The 6,077-nt window shown below is 45.2% G+C and overlaps 1 long non-coding RNA gene across 1 annotated transcript in view; it reads right to left on the reverse strand.

The window, feature by feature from the left end:
- LOC125483837 overlaps positions 1-5,218 on the reverse strand; it is a 23,384-nt gene extending 18,166 nt beyond the window's left edge. The window contains exon 1 of the long non-coding RNA XR_007262730.1: positions 5,129-5,218. This is a non-coding gene — a long non-coding RNA (uncharacterized LOC125483837). The remainder of the gene's footprint in view (positions 1-5,128) is intronic.
- Positions 5,219-6,077: the final 859 nt, after the last annotated feature.

Here is a 6,077-nt window from a genome sequence, read left to right on the forward strand (position 1 = left end):
TGGCATATCATAAATCACTCCTGGGACTTCAACTATTTGTTATCTATACAACTGACTTGGATGAAGGAGTCAACTGTATTGTAAATAAATTTGTTGAGCAAGCTGTGAGGAGGTTAGACTGAACCTGCAAAGCAAGAAGGGTATTGGGGAAAACAAAATTACAGATCAAGATTAATCGTGAGAAAATGTGTGGATGTCCACTCTGGCAAGAAGTATGGAAATGCAGAATAGTCCTTCAGTGGAGGAGACAGCAGAATGCTGCATTGCAAAGGGACCTGGGTGTCCTTGGATCATGTAAAGTAGTATGTAGGTAAAGCAAGTAATCAGGAAGACAATTGGTTTGTTAGTCCTGATTGGTAAGTGTCACTGTGATTGGTGGAATTGCCCTCGAGCACCGTGGACCGTGTTGGGAATAAAATTCATATCTATGTGTAAAATAGGAAGATATAGAACTGTTTGGACACTGTGGAATGTAAAGGGTTTTTACAGTTATTTATTTGAAAAATGAGGTCAGATTTAAAGTCTGTTGTGTTTTACCTGCTAAGATCATTTCACTTTCAGTCTTGAGAAAAAAAAAAAAATAAGGAAAGCTTTTTGGGAGATGGGATTGATGGAAATTAATTCCTGGAAAACACATCTTTTCAAAAGACGATGGGGAGTTGAGTACTGATGGTTTTCCTTACAACCTTTTCTGGTCTTGATGTCACGACAGGGCCTGGGTGATGCATAAATGACATAGGACATCAGAGCAAAAGCTGGACATTCCACTGAGCTGCAACTTGATTTTTTAATACATGGTTAATAATTCAGCTTTACTGAAACATATTGCTGTGGATTTTTCTTTCCCATCCGAGTGTTTAACATCACCTGCTGGAGCTCAAAGGATAATCTGGGGAGGGATCATTGGCAGGAGCAGAACTTCAGCCTGGACACAGTCCTTCAGAGCTCACTGAGGGAGACCAATAGCACTTTGATCTTTCTCATCTCTCTTCTCTGACAGCAAAGTCCCCATGTGGGTTAATCCTGAGGTGTGTAAGAAACGTTTCCCAGCTGCACTTTTCAATGTTTCCAGTTTCCAGACACAGAACAAAAACGGGGTTATCGTTTTGTTTAAGAGTCAGGAAGAGCAACAAAACGTACTGTCAAATCATGGATTGCTTTCAAACTGTGATCTGGTCCTGACCAAAAGGAAAACAACAGATTTAAATTTCCAGTCTGAAACTGACTGTAGCTGTTACAAAGTAACCACCACTTTAAGGCTGGTGCTAACTCTTAAAATAAATAAAGTCTGCATTAAAATAGCAGACGGAGGAGTTCATACGAGCCTGTTAACCGCAGGTAGAAGTATACTATTGGCATTTAATCCCCAGATGAAGAAAGACTTCATAGAATCCCTAGAGTGTGGAAGCAGGCCATTCAGCCCATCAAGTCTGTATCAACCCCTCCAAAGAGCGTCCCACCCAGACCCACTTGTTACCCTACTTCCCGTAGTCTGCATTTCCATGGCTAATCCACCTAGCCTGCACCTCCCTGGACACAACTGGCCATTTAGCTTGGCCAATGCACATCACTGGACTGTGGGAGGAAACCGGGGCACCCAGAGGAAACCTACACAGATGAAGAAAAGAAAATGAAACCCATACAGACACCGGGTGAATGTGAAAACTCCACACACACAGTTGCCCGAGGGTGGAATCAAACCCAGGTTTGTGGTGCTGTAAGGCAGCAGTGCTGACCACCGAGCTACTGTGCCACTCTTGCAGGGTCTGTCTAGAAATTCCCTGTTTTATTGTGTGTTATATGCCAGAATAAAGAAAAACATGTATGACATTTTTTTTAAAAAAAGGTCATTGCAATACAGGAGGAGGCCATTCTGCCCTCGAGATACTTCTGTACATGATTTATAGTAAACAATGGTGCTAGTTTTTAAATGGTATTGTTTCCTGGCCAGTCTTTCCCAAGCTGCTGGTGATATTCACACCTCGAGGCAGGTGGTGGCCACACCCAAGGAAATGGTGGCTAGCAGCACAAAGATGTCGGAGGACAAGATCAGCAGGTGAAGGGCTCTGAAGTGAAGCCTAGCAATCGGACTGGACAGAGGATGACTGTGAGGACAGCCCCTCCTAGCAGATACAACACAGAGAGAGACAGAGTCACAAACCTCAACGGAGGGAGCAATATTTTCACACTTACTACTTTCCAGAAGGCGTTGGGCCCAAACAAGCCAAGCAACAAATACATGGATAGGAACGTTTTAGAAGGATATGGGCCAAGCACAGAGAAATGGGGTTAGCATGGATGGACATTTCGGTTGGCATAGACCAGTTTGGGCCAAAACACCTGTCTCCATGCTGTGGGTCTCCATGACTCCAACTACTCAGGCCATTCAGCTTAGAGGCTGCAAAACAAAAATTGCACTGTGTCAGCTATAGGGAAATGCTGAAGAAGCACCAAACTCCATTTTACAATGTCCCCGCTGTGGCAGCAATAAGATCCAGAGGGTGGGATGGGGAAAAAAAAAGGTATTGGTACCAATTAACTGCCTGCATCGGGGAGTTTGTTACTGGGGAGGGGAGCAAAATGGTGGTGGTGCCTGAATCATCAATTCAGCAAGCCTTAATCTCTCAGCTTCTTCCTGTAACAAATGATATTCCCCCAGCTTCTTCCTTCTCAGGTAATAAAACAATTTCCTCTTCAATGTTTCGATTGAATCTACCTCTACCACCCTCTCAGACAGCACATTCCAAATATTAACCACTCACTTTCTCCTCATGACTTCATTTCTTCACTTTCCAATGACCTTAAGATTTTATCCTAGTTTCCAACGAGTCAATGGAATGCGAAAGTGGAACAGAATGTTTTATCACTGCTGTCATGGTGACCTAACTGCAGCAAAGTGACTTGTTTGAATTTCAAACTCCGCCCACCTACTGCTGTTTCCCCCTCGGCCTGCAAGTTCTTTCCTTCAAGCGCTGATCCAATTTCCTTTTGAAAGTGCCTGTTCCTGTTTATTGAGGCCTAACAGTAAACTAAATATGAGAGTAAGAACTGCCGATGCTGGAGTCTAAGATAACAAGGTGTGGAGCTGGATGAACACAGCAGGCCAGACAGCATCAGAGAAGCAGGAAAGCTGACATTTCAGGTCAGGACCCTTCTTCAGAAAATTTGAAGAAGGGTCCCGACCCGAAACGTCAGCTTTGCTGCTTGGCCTGCTGTGTTCATCCAGCTCCACACCGTGTTATCTCAGTAAACTGAATATGTTGTATGCACTATTAATGGATGTTTCGTTAGTTTTAGATAGTTTTGTGGTCCAATAAGGAAAATAATAGAGCCTCAACATTTGGTAGAAGCTTCCAGAACATTTTTTTTTTCCCTCAACATTTCAGGGAAGTGCCCATAGCTTAGAAAGGGAGACTTTAGGTTTCAGTTTTACTTTGTTTTGATCAGACCTGTGAGGTTGTTGGAAGAGGATGGCTGTGCAGAACAGCGCTCTGAATAGGGGAGGGGATATAGTGAACTAGGTTACCTTAGAACGAGCAGTTAGTGTTTGTCCCACACCAGAAGAAGTGTGGTGATTAAACCCTGAAATGGTTATTTAAAGCTGAGTATATTTAAGGCTAGATATATAATAGCTCCAAGGAGAAGCTCACAGTTCCAGTCCAAAAGCTAAAGCCACAGGTGTGTTAAACCTAGCAAGTTGAAAAGACACAAGTACTCTGGTGTGAGTACTGCACATGCCTTAGGATACAGGGTAGGCCATTTCGGACTGAGATAAGTTATTAATTTACTAAAAGGGTAGTCCAACTGCGGAATTCTCTCTCGCAGAAGGCTGCGAAGCCAAGTAACTGAACATACTCAAGAAAGAGATTTTTTTAAAGATTTCGAAGGCATCAAGTAGTGCAGGGCAAAAGCAGGAGTGGGGTACTGACAGGAGGGTCAGTCATGATCATAATGAATACAGGACCAAGGTCAAAGGATGAAGGGCCTACTCCTGCTCCTAGTTTCTATGATTCAACGAGTGGTGTGTTGGGTAATGTATAAGAAACTGTTTCGTTCCTTTCCAATTTATAAGAGATTTTGGGATTTGAGAGTTATACATTTCCTGGGCTTTTAAAAATAAACTTTTGAATCTGTATTTAGTAAATGGTTTGGTTTATTCTATTTTATAATCATCCCTTTTGCTAATGAACTTCATTTTATTGTTAAAGCAAAATCTGCAGCACTGTACGCTTCTGTTTCAGTGAGAGACAACATTGTTAAAGCAAACCAAATCAAAATAAAATTTCTGAAGAAGGGTCTAGGCCCGAAACGTCAGCTTTCCTGCTCCTCTGATACTGCTTGGCCTGCTGTGTTCATCCAGCTCTACACCTTGTTTTCTCAGATTCTCCAGCATCTGCAGTTCCTACTATCTCCAAAATAAAAGCGTTCAAGTTGGAGGTGAAGTAGAAAGCTCCAACTACAGCACCTCCGCTCATTCTGTTCATTTCCCGTTTTCTTTTTACCACCCCTTTCGCCTGAGGTCAAGCGGGTTGGACGCCCAAGCAGAGCGGGGTCGCTGACTGGACTTGGGTCCAGTGCGGGCGGTTATTGGCTTGGGAGGTTGGACAGACCACATGTAGAGAACCCTGCGCCGATCTACTGCAGGCCATTTACATAAAGACTGTAATGTTTGTCTTTCTAATTTCATTTCTCGTTTTTCTAACTTATACAGAGAGCAATGCAAGTAATGTAACAAAAACAGAAGTTGCTGGATCTGGCAGTATCTGTGAGGAGAAATCAGAGATGCTCAGATTTTGCAGCAACTTCTGTTTCTATCCTCAACTCCGTCGCAACGCTAACCGCGCCTGCGCACTCCCGCCGCCCAAACGCCAGCCGTTAACCCGGCCCTGTTTCTGGGAAGAAGCCGGAGGCTCCATGCGCCTTAAATCGCCTTCTTGGAAAAACGATAACAAGGTGTAGAGCTGGATGAACACAGCAGGCCAAGCAGCAGGAAAACTGACGTTTCGGGCCCAGACCCTATCCCGAGAAAAACGATGTTTGGAGGCTTGAGACCTAAACAGGCAAATCATGAAACCTTCTTATCCGAAGACTGCACCAACAACTGCCCTCCTCTTTAACCTTCACTCACCGTTTGTGGATACGCCATACAAACAATTCATCACGACCCTCACGTGCGACACGCATGCTCCAATCTCAGCCCGCCTGTGTTATGGCGTTCAAGGACCAATAACAAACAAGGGGCGGGTCTGGAGATGATTGTTCCCCATCTAACCAATGAAAATGAGGGGCGTGACAGGCAACCTGACCAATCAGGAAATGGGGCGGGTTCGACCTCTAACCTCTATTAAAAACCGAAAGAACGCCGGACGCTGTAAATCTGGAACATAAAACAAAGTAGCTGGAAAATCCCAGCAGGTCTGGCAGCATCTGTGACGACCAAGGACATTTCTTCCTCCCCACCCTTATCTGCCTTCTGGAGGGATCACTCTCTCCGTGACTCCCTTGTCCGCTCTACACTCCCCACCAGCCCCACCACTCCTGGCACTTTTCCCTGCAACCGCCGGAAGTGCTACACCTGCCCCTACAGCTCCCCCACCCCATCCCAGGCCTCAATAAAACCTTCCACAAAAAACAGATGTTCACCTGCACGTCTGCCAATGTGGTACAATGTGGCCTCCTCTACATCAGGGAAACCAAGCGGAGGCTTGGAGACGGCTTTGTGGAACACCTACGCTCGGTTCGCGACAAACGACTGCACTTCCCAGTCGCGAACCACTTCAGCTGTCCTCTCCCACTCCTTGGACGACACGTCCATCCTGGGCCTCCTCCAATACCATAACAATGCCACCCAAAGGTTGGAGGAACAGCACCTTATATTTCGCTTGGGAACCCTACAGCCCAATGGTATCAATGTGGACTTCACAAGCTTAAAAATCTCCCCTTGCCCGACCGCATCCCAAAACCAGCCCAGCTCGTCCCCGCCTCCCTAACCTATCTGTCCTTTCTCCTATAACAAGGTGTAGAGCTGGGTGAACACAGCAGGCCAAGCAGCAACAGAGGAGCAAGAAAGCTGACGA

The sequence above is a fragment of the Rhincodon typus genome, chromosome 8, assembly GCF_021869965.1.
Source record: "Rhincodon typus isolate 14 chromosome 8, sRhiTyp1.1, whole genome shotgun sequence".
Classification (NCBI taxonomy): domain Eukaryota; kingdom Metazoa; phylum Chordata; class Chondrichthyes; order Orectolobiformes; family Rhincodontidae; genus Rhincodon; species Rhincodon typus.